Consider the following 18,925-nt stretch of genomic DNA (forward strand, 5'->3'; position numbering starts at 1 on the left):
CAGTACCTTTTTCGGCGAGGCAGTCACATCTTGCTTCCTCTTTGGCTGGGACAGCGCTGCTGACTAGACTTTCTTCTTCCCAGAATTCTCCTGTTCTCATTGGCCCACATCTACTTCCTGTCTGGTTGTCCTGCCTATACTTTCTGCCTGGCTACTGGCCAATCAGCATTTATTTAAAATATGATTGACCGAATACAGACCATTGTCCCACATCAGTAGCTTGAATGAAATTGTCCCTTAAGCTCATAGGGAATGACACTATTAGGAGGCATGGCCTTGTTAGAGGACGTATGTCACCGTGGAGGTAGGCTTTGAGGTCTCCTATGCTCAGGATACTCCCAGTGTTACAGAACACTTCAAGTTGCCTGCAAGTCAAGATGAAGGACTCTCAGCTCATTCAGCACCACATCTGCCGGTATGCCACCATGTCCCACCACGATGATAATGAACTTAACCTCTGAACTGCAAGCCACCCACTAAATGTTTTCCTTTATTAGAGTTGCCATGGTCATAGTGTCTCTTCACAACAATAGAAGCCCTAATTAAGACACTTGCATATTCTGCCTATCAACACCTTGTCAGATGTACTCATGCTTCCCTTTAAACAGAGACTACATTTTCATTTCCCAGCTGCCCAGACCCAAATAATCACAGAGAAACTATATTAATTACAACATTGTTTAACTAATGGCTTAGGCATATTAATAGTTGTCCCTAACATCTTAAATTAACTCATTTCTATTTATCTATGCATCACTATGAGGCTGTGGCTTACTGGTAATGTGATGGAGGAAGGTCATTGGCTAATAAAGAAACTGCCTTGGCCCATTTTATAGGTTAGAACATAGGTGGGTGGAGTAAACAGAATGGAATGCTGGGAGGAAGAGGAAGTGAGCTCAGACTCGATAGCTCTGCTCTCTGGAGCAGACGCGATGAGGCTCCGACCCAGGATGGACGTAGGCTAGAATCTTCCCGGTAAGCACACCTCGGTGCTACACACATTAATAGAAATGGGCCAGGTAGTGTTTAAATGAATACAGTTTGTGTGTTGTTATTTTGGGGCATAAGCTAGCCAGGCGGCTGGGAGCAGGGCAGCAGGAACGCAGCCCGCAGCTCTTACTACAGTAATGTTCTGGAATCTTTCTCATTTTATGATTACATGCCATCTCCTTGACTCCACTTAAACTCTATCTATATATCTGTTTGAACTCCCTGCCTAGCTTTACTTTGGTAAGCCATTAGCTGAAATAGCTTTATTCATCAACCAATAAAAGCAACACATATACAGAAGGACATCCGACATTACTCCCTATTTTGGAAGGCCTCTCTGCTCTGTTTTGGCATGCAGTTTTCTAGTTTGACACAATTCCTTTTTCTAGAATTCCCCATGTTTTTGGGAAAAAGTCATTATAAAACCCTCACCCATTACGATTCTCGACGCATTTCCTCTAAAGTGGTTACTAGAAGTTTCAGGGTCTGCAGTTTTGCATTTAAATTTCAACAGATTTAAATCTAATTATATCTATACATACATATATACATAGACACACACATATATGTATATATTCATTAGGTTCCTGTTTTTTATAGCTGACAACAGTGAAGGTTCTGGTCTCATTATCTGCACCCGTACTTCGGGTTTTCCCAGCACTATTTATTGGAAGACTCTCTTCTCTTCAATGTGTGTTCTTAGCACCATTGTCAAAACTCCTGATACAGCCTTGCTGCTGGGCTCTGTTCTGTGCCATTGCCAACACAAAGCTGTATGAATTATTATTGTTATAAACTTTGAAGTCAATAGTGTAAAGTACACTACTTTTTTTCAAGATGGCTTTGACTATCCAGAGACTTTGTACAGGTGTGTTGGTGTTTGTTTTCATGTACCTTTTCGAATTTCTCCTTCTTTAGTTTGTGTAGCTCTATGAATAATACTGTAATAATTACCTCTGACTAGTTTGAGGAAACATTTTTGAGGGAACAACTTAAGGGAGTAAGGAATTAGGGGTGTTAATAATTTCTCTCGTGTGTGGACAAATGTGCATAGGTTTGTACATTTAAGGAGGAATTGGCATATGCATGCTGTGGCACACATATAGAGATCAGAAAGCATGTGTGTGGAGGTAACAGAAACAGGACAGCCCTTGCGCTGTTTCCTTATACCTTGTTTGAGATGGGACCTCTTGCTGTTCACAGCTGTATAGACCCAACCAGATGACTCACAAGCATTCAAGGATCTCCCCATCTTTTATCCTCATCCTGTCCCTGAAATGCAGGGATTGCATATGCACCTTATTGTGTAAAACTTTCTGTGGGTTCTCAGGATCCAAAGTCAGACCCCTGTGCTCCTGAAGCAAGCACCTTACAACTGAGCCATTTTTATCTCGGTTTCTGACTTCCTGTTTCTGGACCTCAACTGAGGCAATATGTCATGATGGCAAAGTGTGTGGCAGAGGTCACTTATCTGGCAGCAGAAAGACATGGGGAGAAATGAGAGGATCAAGGGCCTGGAATGACTTTCAAAAGCATCTCCTATTAGTGGCATACATGGTCCAGGTAGGCATTCTTCCTAGAGTCTGTACTTAAAATAGTGCTGCCTAGCAAAGGCATTTTACACTCAAACCATAACATATGCTTCCTGGCTCCCAACAGCTCCTGTGTCTATCTCCTGGAGTTCCAACTTTGTTCAAAAGTCTGAGTCTGGAGTCTCAAATGACAATGCAGTCTCTTAGGTGTGAGCATCTGTTTTAAATAGGGGTGTGGAGGTATGTGTTTACATGTGTGTATATTTATATATAGATATATAGATATATACATATAGACACACATATATGTATAAATTCATTATGACACGAAGTAAATAGACATTCTCATATTCAAAGCATAAAAAGAATGTGATTCTTTTATATTTTTTTTACGTAAAGCTTCAACTTTATTGAACAAAGGAATAGATGAATTTTTAAACTTTTGCATCGTGGTTATATTTTTATAAGCCAACTGATCCATGGCAGTGATGTAGGAGACTCATCTGTCTATCTGTTGCTTTCATTGGTTAATTAATAAAGAAAACTGTTTGGCCTGATAGGACAGAACATAGGTGGGCAGAGTAGACAGAACAGAATGCTGGGAATAAGGCAATGAGGCAGACGCCATAGCTCTCCTCTCCGAGATGGATGCAGGTTAAGATCTTCCCGGTAAGCCACCACCTTGTGGTGCTACACAGATTATTAGAAATGGGTTAGAGCAAGATGTGAGAATTAGCCAATAAGAGGCTGAAACTAATGGGCCAGGCAGTGTTTAAAAGAATACAGTTTCCATGTAATTATTTCAGGTAAAACTAGCTGGGAGCCGGGTTGCAGCCCGCAGCTCCTACTACACGGCACTACTTACCAACATGTTTGTCTATTTTTTGTCATTTGTGGTTTTTTTTAATTTTATATTCATAAATATACTTAATTAGTAGTACATGGTAACTCATGGCACAAACACTGCTTAAGCTGGTAATAACGGGTAACAGGTTTATAGTAACTTGCAAGTTTGTGTACACATTTTTATTTAAATCAAATCCTCCAGTAAGCAATGGAGAATTTGCTGTCTTTGCTTAGAAGGCTGCGTAAATAGTTATCTGTCAAATTTTATGTGCAGTTCAACAATACTCCCTTACTGGAAACCTGAACATTCCACAACACAGTTCCTAAAGGACTTAAGACTCAATATTCTGTGTCTTCTCCGGCTTGCTCCTCTTTAGATTCCACTTACACTTTATGAATGGCTCTCTTCATGTCATCATCTCCTTCTTCATACATTTTTTTTTTAGAACGTTCATTAATCCCTCACTAGGATCTGTTTCAGCGTCACAGGAAGGCTTTTCTTTCTCTTGGCATTCTTTTTCCCCCTGAGTTAAGTAGTCCCATCGTGCGTTTTCTGCTTTCTTTCTACATAAGATGATAACGGTATCAGTCTTGACTTTTTTTTGGAACTGCTTTCCACTGAGATGGGTTTCAAAAGATTGTTCACAATCATAGAGTAATTCTTGCCATTGAGATTGAGATTTTTTTTTTTTTTTACCAAAAGATCAAACGACCTCTCTGTGAAGTGTACCTGCACATTCTCAGTGGGAAGCTGATGAACTCCAGGTAAGGTAATGTAGATTTTTCACAGACTTATCTGACTGATCCCATCCATAATCACTGATTTTCACAGTGTATCCCGTTGTAAGTGGAACCACCACAGCAGCTGGCTTTTCGCTGTCAAGTGCTGGTTTCTTCTGTGATTGCTACTACATCTTGTTCTTTATTTCTGTCTCAGTCTTGGACTTTCCATGTGTAAGAGTGTCCCGTACTCTTTTCCTAGTGGACTTTTCCAGCAACACTTGGACCTCTTCCAGGTCCTTCTGCAACTCCTCCAAAGCAGAAGCCATGGTGTGACGATGGGGCCCGAGGCCGTAGTTGCACCGGTGCACCGGAGCTGACAGGAAATGCGGAGCACCGCACCTGAGAGCGAAGCAGCACCAGCAGCGAGCTGATTCTTTTATATTTTTAAATCTACACTTTATCTCTTTCTGCTCAGATTTTTATGGTGTCTTACCTTCCACTGACTTTGGATTCATATTTTAACTGTCTACTAGTTCACTGAGATTGAGTAATTGTTATTTGGTATCTCTCCACTTTCCCGCATGCGTACCTATGGCACTTGCTTGCATGTGTACGCATTTGGAGGCCAGAGGCTGACACCAAGTGTCTTCCTCTACTATTCTTTTTATATTGAAGTGAGAACTCTCATTTAAACCCAGATCTTGTCAATCCAGCTCTTCTGGCTAGCAGCCGATCTCGAGGCCCCTTTGTCTCTGTCCTCCTCACTCTGGGACTACAGGTGAGGTTACTACAAATCCTACCAGGCACCTGTATGGCTGCTGAAAACCTGGCCTCCAGCAAGTGCGTTCCCCACTAATCCTTCTCTCCAGCCTTCTGTCTGTCTGTCTCTGATACGGCCACAAGTTGCTGCAAACCTACCTCTTAGTACTGCTTTTGTTGTGTTGAACAAGTTTTGACATATTGGGTGACCATTTTGATTTATTTCAAGAAATGTTTGAACTTCTTTCTTGATTTCTTTCTTGTTACTTGGCTGCTCAAAAAAATAGCTTATTTTAGTGCTGTTGAGATGGGTCAGAAGTTAAGAGGATTGACTGCTCCTCCAATGGTTGCGAGTTCAAGCCCCATTACCCACATGGTGGGTAACTACCATTTGTATTTGTATTTCCAAAGGAATCCACAGCTCTCTGGCCTCGACTGATACTGCATGCATGCATGTGGTGTATGGATACACATGAGGGGAAAAGACCAACACATGTAAAAAATTTTTTAAAAACTAAAAAAAAAAAATGCTTTTTAAGTTTAGCTGGGTATTGTGGTGCACACCCTTAGTCCCGGCTCTCTGGACGCAGAGGCAGGAGGATTCCTCAGTACTGTACAAACCTTACGTCTCACTGTCCAGGCCTCTATAGTATCTGCAGAGAATCAACTCTGGGGTGAACTGGATTTTCGCTATGTATTGTCTTCGTCCTTTCTCTTGGAGTCCTGAACATTTTCCACCCACCTGTCACCTGTGAGTTTGATTGAGTTACACTGGCGACCTGTAGCCTTCATACACACGAATATTTGTATCTTTTTTCTAGTTTGGGAAGTTTTTCATTATTATACCTTTGAATGAACTTTCGCCTTTTTCACTTTCTCAAGTCCTGGAACCCAATAGAATGATCGTATCCCTTTCGGTGCCGCTGGAACATTCTTCTCTGCCGTCACTCCTTTTCACTTCTTGCCTCTCTGGCTTATTTCCCAAGTGTCCCTAGGCCGTTCTTGATTCTCTTGGCTCCGCCTTGCTATCCACACCTCCTAGAGGTTTAATTTCCTGAAGTGTATTTTTCAGATCAAGAATCTGCATGTAATTTTTCAAACTGCTGCCATCTCTGCTGTTTTTTTTTTTTTTCCTAAACTTCTTGAGTTTTCTTTACCACAGGTTTTACTTCTCCAATGGTTCGGCCATAAGTCAGGCATGCTTTCGATCCAACTGAGATTATAAGTTCCTGAAAAACCTTTATGTTTGTTGGGTGTGACATGAATTGGACATTTAACTATCAAGTGTTTATTCTATCATTGTAGTTCCGCATCTCGTTCTGTGTGTGTCTAATCTTTCCAAGTTTCTGTGACCTTTTTGTTTTCTTCAAAACAGAAGCCACTTCCACTCTTTTAACGCTAGATGGCGCCTATGTCCAGATTTGCCTGAAATCGCTCAGCACAATCAAAGCCAGGGTGTCCCAAGTACAACGTTTATGGGTTGCTCTAAAAGAAGCAAAAGAGCCCTCCCCTCCCCCAAGAAATTCATCTTGGGACCAGCACAAGGCTGTGCCTCAGCCACTGTGACTGGCCTGTGGATAGAAACGGCAGGATTCTGTGCACGCTGCCAGAGATCCTTCCCAGCCATTGTGCCTGCTCCAGGTAACTCCCAAATCGAAGTATAACGTCTTCTGTCCCGCCTATTGCAGCTATTCTTCTCAGGTCCTTGTTGGATTCATTAATTATCCCATGCTGATCAAGGATATTTGCACCAAAATGTAACCAAAATCTCAATACTTTTATATTCTTACTGAATTTTATTAAGTAGATCTTTGGTTAGCCTTTATTATTATCATGGCGGTCCTGATGGATAGGGCAGAGCATCCACCACCCACACACGCATTCTCACATTAATTTCCTGGCTGAAACTTAATTTCTAACTCACCCCAGGCAGTTCATCCCTGCCCTGGGTAGCGCATCATGCCGGATTTCAGTCTGAAACCAGTGAACGACATTCGCAAGTTCCGTCACATCATCCCTTTACGACAACCTTTCTGATTGGCTTATCAAGCAAGAAAGCTAAAAATCCAGTGCATTTCAAGTTGACCACAAATGTGTCAGAGAGAGGATGTACTCAGATTTACTCCTGGAGCCTTGCATTGTGACGTGGAGAAAGGTGTACAGCATACATCAGTCACTCCCTCACAGAATGCAGGGCATTCTCCCCATGGGCAGTCCATTTAATATGCCCAATAGGTGAGTCTCAAGTTTGCCTTTGATTTCTGACTTGAGATAGCTTGACAAAATTTTTTTAAAAGGTAGTATTATTTTTCTATAAAAACTAACTCTCTCATCAGGAACAATGCCATGATGCTATGATATGAATAGATGACCAAATGACCAGTTTTCCTCTCATCCCAAAGCCATCAGTTATAGAGAGTCTCTGGTACTTTTCCAAAAGAGAACTGAACAACAAATGGGTCTAGCGAGAACAGTGGACATTCACTAAAAGGAAAGCTATGTGAGGAGCCTCCTCTTCACCTGTAGCCTGACTGACAGCGACTGCTGTGTAGGAAGCACCCTGCTGCCTCCCTTTGATGAGCCTGATGGTTTCTGTGTATGCGAATTCGGAGGTTTGGGCTCATTTCGGCTCAACAAAATCCACCCCTGTTCTTCTCTTATTTTCCTGCTTGTTTGCATTGTTGACATTGTGTTGGGTGTCAGACACTGTACTTTATGCTGTCCAGGGCTGGCTGCTCTGTTTACTTTGAGCATCGTTCCTATTTGTTACTTGAAATGTCTCAATGGCTGTGGCTGCTTTAGACACAATTCCAATCTAAGTTCCACCATCACCTCAACAGATCTGGTAGACAAGGAAAACTGCAGCTGACATCATGGCACTATGTTCTAGAAACGTGAGGAGGTGGGAGTGGTTAAGGGAAGTAGCTCGCCGAGGGTGGCCACTGTTATATCTTGGCCCTAGCCCTTCTCTTGTCCCTGGACCTTTCTTGTTTCTTTGTCTCTATTTTCTGCCTGCCAGAATTGTAGTCACCTACACCAGTGCGGCTACTGTGATCATCATCTGCTTCAGCACACACCAAGGACAACAGAGCACCTGTGCCTCGAAACACGTGAATGAGTGAGATGAAATAAAGCTTCCTTTAGATCAATTTTAGCAGTTGACATTGTGATTTAAACTTACATATTGTTCTTTAAAAAGACAAAGGCTTAGGAATGAGTGACAAGTGGTCATTGAGAGAAGACAAGCAGCAAGAAGTGGGTGGAGCCAGAGAACAGCCCAGGAGGAATCCACTTGTTTAGAGAGGAATGGTGGAGGTGGGGGAGAAGTATTTTGGGGTAGGGAAAGGAAGAGGTATTCTGGGGTGGGGAGAGGAGAGGTCTTCTGAGGGTGGGGAGAGGTATTCTAGGGTAGGGTGTGGGAGAGGTATTCTAAGGTGGGAAGGGAGAGGTATTCTGGGTGGAGAAGGGAGAGGTATTCTAGGGTGGGGAGGAGAGGTGTCCTAAGGTAGGGAGGGAGAGGTATTCTGGGGGAAGGAGGAGAGGTGTTCTAGGGAGAAGGAGGGAGAGGTATCCTGGAGTACATGGGTAGGCATTCTGAGGTGGGGAAGAGGAGAGATATGCTAGGATGGGGAGGAAAGAGTTATTCTTGGATGGGGAGGGAAAAGGTATTCTGGGTTGGGGAGGGAGAGAGGTATTCCAGGGTGGGGAGGGGCAGAGTTTTGGGGGGTGGGAAATGGGAGAGGAGCAAGAGAAGTATCCTATTGTGAAAAAGGGAAAAGTATTCCTGAATTGGGGGGGTAGAGCTATCCTGGGGTGTGGAGGAAGAGAGGTATCCTAGGGTGGAGAGGGAAGGAGGAGAGGTGTTCTAGGGAGAAGGGGGAAGAGGTATACTGGTGTACATAGGCAGGTATTCTGAGGTGGGGAAGAAGAGAGATATCCTAGGATGGGGAGGGGAGAGTTATCCTAGGGTGAGGGAAGAGATGTATCCTAGGTTAGGGAGGAGACAGGTATTCTGGGGTGGGAAGGGGAAAGGCATTCTGGGTTGAGGAGGGGGAGAGGTATTCCAGAGTGGGGAGGGGGAGAGTTTTGGAGGGTGGGGAATGGGAGAGATATTCTGGGGTGAGGAGCAAGAGAACTATCCTAGGGTGGGGAGGGGAAAAGTATTCCTGAATTTGGGGGGTAGAGCTATTCTGGGGTGTGGAGGGAGAGAGATATCCTAGGTTGGGGAGGGGAGATTTGTTCTGGGGTGGTGAGGGGCAGAGGTGTTATAGGGTTGGGAGAGGAGACGTATTCTAAGGTGGGGAAGGGGAGAGGTCATCTGGGGTGGGGAGTGGGAGAGGTATTTTGTACTCTAACAATACCAAACTATTCACAGTTGCTGTACTATACTATATTTTTGTAGAATGTTACATTTGGGAGAAAAAGAGTAAATCATGCATAAGATCTCTGTCACACCATTTACACAACGTGTGAATTTAGTAACTTATATAAAAATAAAGTTTCATTACAAATTTCAACTCCACTTACAGAACTAAATAATAAACAAATGTCACTAATCAAATTATTGAAATATTTTAGCAAATACTTTATGAAAGAAGACATAAAGGTAGGTGGAAAATTTATGAAAATACATCTTCGATTTTCTTTTTCTTTCTTTTTTTAAGTATTAAACTGGGTAGGTTTATTGAAAAGAGAAATTTGAACTCCATTTGTACCTTAGTAATGAATTCTTCTAAGAAAATTTATTTGTTTGTTGATCTGATGAAACTAAAGCGTGTAAGTTAGCTTCAAATTCTGTAGAAACTGGGTTCTATTGTCCCTCCCTGAATATATCTGGAATTTGTTTTTAATTTATCACTTGAGCATTTCCATTACTACCTTTTGAAGTTGGTTTCTTCAGTTGACTTAAATCTGTCTTACACTGATGTTCAATTCATTCTTTTTTTATTGCTTTATAAATAATACCATTCAAAATTTCCACTTCCTCCCCTCTTCCCGTATCCCTCCAGCTCCCCTTCTCGCTGTCCCCCTCCCCCTCCAAACCTAAGAGAGGGCAGGGTACCCTGCCCTGTGGAAAGTCCAAGCCCCCCCCCCATCCAGGCTTAGGAAGGTGTGCATCCAAATAGCCTAGGATCACAAAAAGCCAGTACATGCAGTAGAGACAAATCCCAGCACAATTATCAAAGGCTTCTCAGTCTGCCCCAATAGTCAGCCACATTCAGACGGTCCAGTTTAATCCCATGCACATTCAGTCCCAGTCCAGCCGGCTTTGGTGAGCTCCCATTAGATCAGTTACAACATCTCAGTGGGTGGACTAACCCCTTGTGGTCCTGACTTCCTTGCTCATATTCTCCCTCCTTCCGCTCTTCAACTGGACCTTGGGAGCTCAGTCCAGTGTTCCGACGTGGGCCTCTGTCTCTATCTCCATCTGTCACCGGACGAAGGTTCTATGGTGATATTCAAGATAGTCATCAGTCTGACTACGGGACAAGGCCGGTTCAGGCACCCTCTTCTCCACTACCTAGGGTCCTAGCTGGGGACATCCCCATGGACAGTTGAGAACCCCTATAGAGCCAAGTCTTTTGCCAAACCTAAAATGGCTCCCTTAATTAAGATATCTTCTTCCCTGCTCCCATATCCATCCTTCCTCCATCTCAACCATCCCACTTCCCCAAGCTCTCCCCAATCCTTCCCTTCTCCCTTCTCTCTCCCCCCTCCCCTTCCCCCCCCCACCTATGCTCCCAACTTTTGCCTGGTGATCTTGTCTGCTTTCAATTTCCAGAAGGATCTATATATGGGTTTTTTTTTGTGGGGGGGGGGATTCACCTTATTACTTAGTTTTTCTAGGATCACAAACTAGATCCTTTGTTTATGGCTAGAATCCACTAATGAGTGAGTACATACCATATTTGTATTTTGGGGTCTGGGTTAACTCACTCAGGATACTGTTTTCTATTTCCATCCATTTGCATGCAAAATTCAAGATGTCATTGTTTTTTACCCCTGAGTAGTACTCCAATATGTATATATTCCACACTTTTTTTTATCCATTCTTCCATTGAAGGGCATCTAGGTTGTTTCCAGGTTCTGGCTATTACAAACAATACTGCTATAAACATAGTAGAACAAATGTTTTTGTAGTTTATTTGGGCATCTCTTGGGTGTATTCCCAAGAGTGGTATTGCTGGATCCTGAGGTAGGTTGACTTCCAATTTTCTGAGAAACCACCACACTGATTTCCAAAATGGTTACAAAAGTTTGTATTCCCACCAACAATGGATGAGTGTTTCCTTTACTCCACATTGTCTCTATCATAGGTTATCACTGGTGTTTTGGATTTTAGCCATTCTGACAGGTGTAAGATGGTATCTCAAAGTTGTTTTGATTTGCATTTCCCTGATAGCTAAGGAAGTGGAATATGTCCTTAAGTATCTTTTGGCCATTTGAACTTCTTCTGTTGAGAATTCTCTGTTCAGTTCAGTACCCCATTTTTTAATTGGGTTATTTAGAATTTTAATATCTAGTTTCTTGAGTTCTTTATATGTTTTGGAGATCAGACCTTTGTCTGATGTGGGGTTGGTGAAGACCTTCTCCCATTCAGTAGGTTTCCTTATTGTCTTAATGACTGTGTGCTTTGCTTTACAGAAGCTTCTCAATTTTAGGAGGTCCCATTTATTTATCATTGCTCTTATTGTCTGTGCTACTGTGGTTATACATAGGAAGCGGTCTCCTGTACCTATGCATTGCAGGCTACTTCCCACTTTCTCTTCTATCAGGTTCAGTGTGATCGGATTTGTATTGAGGTCTTTAATCCATTTGGACTTGAATTTTGTGCATGTGATAGATATGGATCTATTTTCATTCTTCTACTGGTTGACAACCAGTTATTCCAGCACCATTTGTTAAAGATGCTTTCTTTCTTCCATTGTATAATTTTAGCTTCTTTGTTAAAAATCAGGTGTTCAAAAGTTTGTGGATTAGTATCCGGGTCTTCAATTTGATTCTTTTTGTCAACATCTCTGTTTTTATGTCAATACCAAAATGTTTTCATTACTGTAGCTCTGTAATAGAGTTTGAAGTCAGGGATGGTAATGCCTCCGGAAGTCCCTTTATTGTATAGGATTGTTTTGACTATCCTGGATTTTTTGTTTTTCCATATAAAGTTGATTATTATTCTCTCAAGGTCTGTGAAGAATTTTGTTGGAATTTTTTGATGGGGATTGCATTGAATCTATATATTGCCTTTGGTAGAACTGTCATTTTTACTATGTTGATCCGCCCAATCCAAGAGCATGGGAGATCCTTCCATTTTCTGTATCCTCTTCAATTTCTTTCTTCAAAACTTAAAGTTCTTGTCAAATAGATCTTTAACTTCCTTGGTTAAAGTTACCCCAAAATACTTTATGCTATTTGTGGCTATTGTGAAAGATGATGCTTCTCTGATTTCCCTCTCCACTTCTTTATTCTTTGTGTATTGGGCTACTGATTTTTTTGAGTTGATCTTGTATCCTGCCACATCACTGAAGGTATTTATCAGCTATAGGAGTTCTTTGGTACAGATTTTGGGATGACTTATTTACACTATTATATCATCTGCAAATAAGGAAAGTTTGACTTCTTCCTTTCCAATTCGAATCCCCTTGATCTCCTTATGCTGTCTTATTGCTATTGCTAGAACTTCAAGCACTATATTGAAGAGATATGGAGAGAGTGGACAGTCTTGACTTGTTCCTGATTTTAGTGGAATGGCTTTGAGTTTCTCTCCATTTAATTTGATGTTAGCTGTCATCTCACTATATATTGCTTTTATTATATTTAGGAATGAATCTGTATCCCTAATCTCTCCAAGACCTTTATCATAAAGGGGTGTTGAATTTTGTCAAATGCTTTTTCAGCATCTAATGAAATGATCATATGGTTTTTTCGTTCAGTTTATTTGTATGATAGATTACATTGATAGATTTTCATATGTTGAACCATGCAGGGAGCCGGACAGGATCGCCATTACAAGATGGCGCCGACATCCTGTCTTGTTGGAAATAAACAACTCCATATTTGGCTATGCCTTTGGGAGCTGCATGTCCCCTGCTTCCCGCATACGCGGTAGTTTAGAGTCCTTGGGCCTATCCAGATGCAGTCTGGTGTCAGCTGATGGTGGCAGCCAATCACAGGGCGACCCATGTGCCTACTCCCTATATAAGCAGCTGCTTTAGTGCTCTCGGCCCCCCTCGCTTCTTGCTCTCCCTCAACCAAGAGGCACTCCATTAAAGTGTGATCTGAGAAGAATCCTTGTGTGGTGGTTGTTCTTTCTCGCTGGTGGAGAAGTTCGCTGCAGAACCAGCCCTGCATCTCTGGGATGAAGCCAACTTGATCATAATGGATGATTTTTTTTGATGTGTTCTTGGATTCAGTTTGCCAGTATTTTATTGAAAATTTTTGCATCAATGTTCACGAGTGAGATTGGTCTGTAATTCTCTTTCTTGGTTAAGTCTTTGTGTGGTTTTGGTATCAGGGTAACTGTAGCTTCATAAAAAGAGTTTGTAAATGCCTCTTCTGTTTCTATTATACACATTAAGGAGTATAGGTATTAGCTCTTCCTGGAAGTTCTGGTAGAATTCTGCATTACAACCATCTGGTCCTGGGCTTTTTTGGTGGGAGGTTTCTGATGACAGCTTCTAATTCCTCACAACTTACAAGTCTATTTAAATTGTTCTCCTGGTCTTAATTTAATTTTGGTATATGATATTTATCTTTAAAATGTGCATTTCTTTCATATTTTCCAATTTTATGGCATACGGGCTTTTGTAGTAAGACCTAATGATTCTCTGAATTTTCTTTGTGTCTATGGTTATGTCCCCCTTTTCATTTCTGATCTTGTTAATTTGAGTGCTCACTCTCTGCCTTTTGATTAGTTTGGATAGGGGTTTGTGAATCTTGTTGATTCTTTCTTTCACTGATTCTTTGGATTGTTTTATATATTTCTATTTTGTTGATTTCAGCCCTCAGTTTGATTATTTCCAGTCTTCTACTCCCCTTGGGTGAGTCTGCTTCTTTTTTTCTAGAGCTTTCAGGCATCCTATTACATCTCTAATGTGCACTTTCTCCATTTTCTTTATGTAGGCACTTAGTGCTGTGAACTTTCCTCTTAGCACTGCTTTCATAGTGTCCCATAGTTTTGGGTATGTTGTGTCTTCATTTTCGCTGAATTCAAGGAAGACTTTAATTTCTTTCTTTATTTCTTCCTTGACACAGGGAAGGTTCAGTAGTTGAATGTTCAGTTTCCATGAGTTTTTTGGCTTTCTGGGGGTGAAATTGTTGTTAAATTCTAACTTTACTCCATGGCGATCCAATAAGACACAGGTGGTAACTTCAATTTTTTTGTATCTGTAGGTGTTTGCTTTGTTACCAAGTATGTGATCTATTTTTGAGAAGGTTCCATGAGATGCTGAGAAGAAGGTATATTCTTTTATATTTGGGTGGAATGTTCTATAGATGTCTGTTAAGTCCATTTGATTCATTACATCTGTTAGTTCTCTTATTTCTCTGTTAAGTTTCTGTCTGGTTGACCTGTCCATTGTTGAGAGCAAAGTGTTGGAATCTCCTACTATTAGTGTGTGGGGTTTGATGTGTGATTTGAGTTCTAGTAATGTTTCTTTTACATATGTGGGTGCTTTTATATCAGGGGCATAGATATTCAGGATAGTGACTTCATCATGATAAATTGTTCCTTTTATGAGTATAAAGTGTCCTTCTCCATCTCTTCTAATTGATTTTAGTTTGAAATCAATTTTGTTAGATATTAGGATAGCCACACCAGAGTGTTTCTTAGGTCCATTTGATTGGAAAACCTTTTCCCAACCCTCTACTCTGAGGTAGTGTCAGTCTTTGAGTTTCTTGTAAACAGCAGGATGTTGGATCCTGTTTTTGTATCCATTCTCCTAATGTGTGTCTTTTAATAGGTGAATTGAGTCCATTGATATTAAGCAATATCAATGACCAGTGGTTGTTAACTCTGGTGATTTTTTGGTAGTAGTGTTTGTGTGTTTCCCTTCTTTGAGTTCTGTTGGTAGAGGGTTGTCGGCTATAGTGGGTGTTGTTGGCTTCCTTGGTTTCTGGTCTCCCTTCTAGTACTTTCTGTAAGGCTAGATTTGTGGATACATAGTGTTTACATCTGTTTTTGTCCTGGAATATCTTGTTTTCTCCATCTATGGTGAAAGAAAGCTTTGGGTACAATAGTCTTGGCTTGCATTCATGGTCTCTTAGTGTCTACAGCACATCTATCCAATACCTTCTGGCTTTCATGGTTTCTATTGAGAAGCCAGGTGTAATTCTAATAAGTTTACCTTTATATGTTACTTGACTTTTTTTCTTTGCAGCTCTTAATATTCTTTCTTTATTCTGTATGTGTTGTGTTTTGATTATTACATGGCGAGGGAATTTTTTTTTGATCCAGTCTGTTTGGTGTTATGTAAGCTTCTTGGACCTTCATAGGAATATCCTTCTTTATGTTAAGAAAGTTTTCTTCTATAATTTTGTTGAATATATTTTCTGGGTCTTTGAGCTGTAGTTCTTCTTCTCTTTCTACCCCTATTATTCTTAGGTTTGGTCTTTTCACAGTGTCCCAGATTTCCTGGATGTTTTGTGTTAAAAATTTGTTGGATTTGCTGTTTTCTTTGATCAATGAGTCTATTTCCTCTATAGTATCTTCAGTATCTGAGATTCTTTCTTCTATTTCTTGTATTCTGTTGGTTATACTTCTCTCTGTATTTTCTGTTCATTTACCCAGATTTTCCATATCCAGTCATCCCTTGGTTTGTGTTTTCTTCATTACCTTCTTTTCTGTCTTCAAGTCTTGAACTGTTTCCTTTACCTGTTTGATTGCTTTTTCTTGGTTTTCTTGGGTATCTTTGAGGACTTTATTAATTTCTTCTAACTTTGTGTTTATCTTCTTCCATTTCTTTAAGGGAGTTTTTCACTTCCTGTTTAAGGGTCTCCATCATTTTCATAAGGTTATGTTTAAAGTTGATTTCTTCTACTTCTTCTGGGTTAGAATGTTCAAGTCTTCCTGTTGCATGTTCGCTGGATTCTGGTGTTATCATGTTGCTTTTCAGGATGTTGGAGGAATTCTTGTATTGGGACCTGCTCATCTCTTCCTCTCTGGGTCCCTTCAGCATGGCAGCAGGGCCTATTATCAGGCTCCAAGAACCTCACAGACAAAAAGGTGGGCTCTCCAGATCCCCCCAGCATGGGAGCAGGGTTTCTTACTGGGTTCCAAGGCTTATTTTTCTTTTTTAATGTTTATTTTCTTTGTTTGCTTCTGCAACATTCAGTGCAGAACAATCTAATTTGAAGGAGGAATGTTTAAAGACACCATTGTATTATTTGGAGATATCTTTTAATTGCAAGTGGTTATTTCTATAAATATTAATATAGTGTTACTATTTATTTTACACAGGAAACAAAGCCACATATATAATATATAAGGTTATATTTAAATTAAATTATCTATAATTGTTTTGTCATTATAGTTATAAGAATTCTAATTAAAATCTAAGCTGGATTAATGTTGAGAAAAAGAACTTTGAAAACTTTTAATGCTTCTACCCTGGTTACTTTTTTTGTAGTTGAGATCATTTTAAAAATTTATTTTTATTTATTTTACATTCTAACAACATTTCTCTCTCCCACCCTTCCTCTCACCCCTTCTTGCCTCTCACCCAAGCCCACCTTCCTCTACTCCTCCCAATGGTTAAGGCCTCCCAAGAGGATTCAACAAAGTCTAGCACATTAAATTGAGGCAGGACCATGCCCTTTTTCCTGTATCAAGACTGAGCATGTCAACCCACCACAGGAAATGTGCTCCAAAAAGCTTGCTCACATACCAGAAAGAGATCCTGGTTCCACTGCCAGGTGTTGGGCCAAAATTATCTCAGGGCCTGTATCTCGACAGAAAAAGGCCTGGCTAGAGTACTTTGAGGCCTGTAAAACAGAGAAAAGCCTGGCTCGAGTCTGAGTGAGGATGAGAGAGCAAAAATTAGGTAGACAGCCCTCCAGCAAGAGGGTGGATTTGGCTGCCTCTCATTGGATGAAGGTACACCTGCATCACACCATGTCACATAAGCTATATAAGCTGATGCTTATAGTAATAAACTGAGTTCCTGCTTGACTCAAATCCCTATCATATCTGGTTGTTCTGCATTGTGGGGCTATGGAATGGGCAGAGAGTGCACTCACCTTCCCCTGGGGAATAAATAAGGAGGCCGTAGATACAACTAGAAGAGTATGGAGGCTCAGGAAGCCTGGAAACCAGAGGCTCAAAAAAGCCAGCACCAGGGGCCCCTCAAATAGACCAAGCTACACAACTGTCTCTCACATGCAGAGGGCCTAGTTGGGTCCCATGCAGGCTCTACAGTTGTCGGGCTACAGTCTAAGAGCTTCCTTGAGCTTGGTTCTGCTGTTTCTGTCGATTTTCCAAGTCTTTATCTTGACCTCCCTTGCTCATATAATACTTCCTCCCTCTCTTCAACTGGACTCCCTGAGTAAGATAACCCCGACTCAGAAAGACAAGCATAGTATGTATTATTCACTCATAGGTAGATACTAGATGTAAAGATAAGGATTACCATACTATAATCTACAGTTCCAGAGAAGCCAGGTAACAAGGAAAATCCTAAAAGGGACATATGGATTCCTGGGAAGCAGAATTAGATGAGATATCCTGGTCAAACTGGGGTTGAGGGAGGTAGAAGGGAAGGGATGGGGGATGAGGACATGAGAGAATACGATGTCTGAGTTAAGAGCAGGGATCTTAACAAAAGGAGCCAATTTGGGGCTAGGGAGAAACCTGGTGCCAGGGAAATTCCCAGGAATCACAAGGATAACTGATATTACTGAGCATGATAATGAACCACAAGATATACAACAAAACCCAATTTGAGAGTTTTACTAATAAAGAGAAGGGAAAGGAAAAGAAGGGGGTGCACAGGCCTGTCTGAAAGCAACATGGTGAGAGAGAGTGGAACAGGCGTGTCCCCCTTTTAAAGGTCATTTAGCACATGCATGTAGGGGCTTATGTAGACACATCATGCATAGATTATGGGGTCATGCTGAGCATAGATTACATGGGAGGTAAGGCCCTAGGGTGTTTGGAAATTCTTCATGAATGCTGATGTAACAAGAACAGCCATAGGACCAAGAAATGCTACTGCGTGGGGTGACTAAGCATTCTGTCTTAATGTTGATGGCCGCGGGACCCTGGAAGTGATGGAAATGACAACTTCCCAACCTTTTATTTATTATAAAAATGTAGGGGGTTGTTAAGGTAGCCGGTGGGTGAGAATGGGAGTGTCAGGTCTCTTGAAACTACTTCAAGCTGACTTTGTAGGCGTCAGTCATCTCTGGGGGCCTTGTCCTGAGGGGGCCATGTCTCCCCCATTGTTTGAGCTCTGTGGAATCATCTGGCTGACAGCTTGGACCCAACAAGATGCAGACAAGGCAGAAGATGGAGTTTAGAAAGTTTTCTTTAGATCTTGGTAATTGAGAGATGAGGGTACCAAGATGAAGGGGTGAGGTTCCCCAGGGGTCCCAAGATAAGCAAAGGGAATCCCAAGGCCAGGGAAAGATTTAATGATACTTATCTTGAGTGAATCTGACCTGTTCAGGTGAGTCCCATTAGGCTCCCTGGATCTTATAAGAATTTTAAGCTCATAGGAAATAAGCTTTTAGTCGCATTAAGACGTGACCAAAGGGAGTTTAAAATCCTAAACTTGTGGATATGATAATATCATGGTGGGGTGGAGTGTTCAGTGCTTTGCTAGAGTCAGAATTTTATTGGATAGTATTAAAGTTATGGACAGTCACATAGTGAGAGAGAGATGAATCACCAATTAAACTTTTTAATTTCCACCTGAAACAAAGCTTGAAACACCTGTTCCTTTTCCATCACCATGCAATCAACTTAATGACACAGGTTATTGCTGGGGGCAGTCAATAATAACCTTGTTATATTAAAAACTCTTTTGTGCATCTCCCTTTTGAATCTGGGGGTGTGAATGTCTCTGGAGTGTTATTGTTTC

The 18,925-nt window shown here is 41.2% G+C and overlaps 1 pseudogene; it reads right to left on the reverse strand.

The window, feature by feature from the left end:
* Nucleotides 1-3,707: 3,707 nt before the first annotated feature.
* Nucleotides 3,708-4,461, reverse strand: LOC121463215 (annotated as a pseudogene).
* Between the last annotated feature and the right edge of the window lie 14,464 nt (nt 4,462-18,925).

Source organism: Microtus oregoni, unplaced genomic scaffold (genome assembly GCF_018167655.1).
Source record: "Microtus oregoni isolate MIOR12 unplaced genomic scaffold, Mior012 000026F_ref0000081, whole genome shotgun sequence".
Lineage (NCBI taxonomy): Eukaryota > Metazoa > Chordata > Mammalia > Rodentia > Cricetidae > Microtus > Microtus oregoni.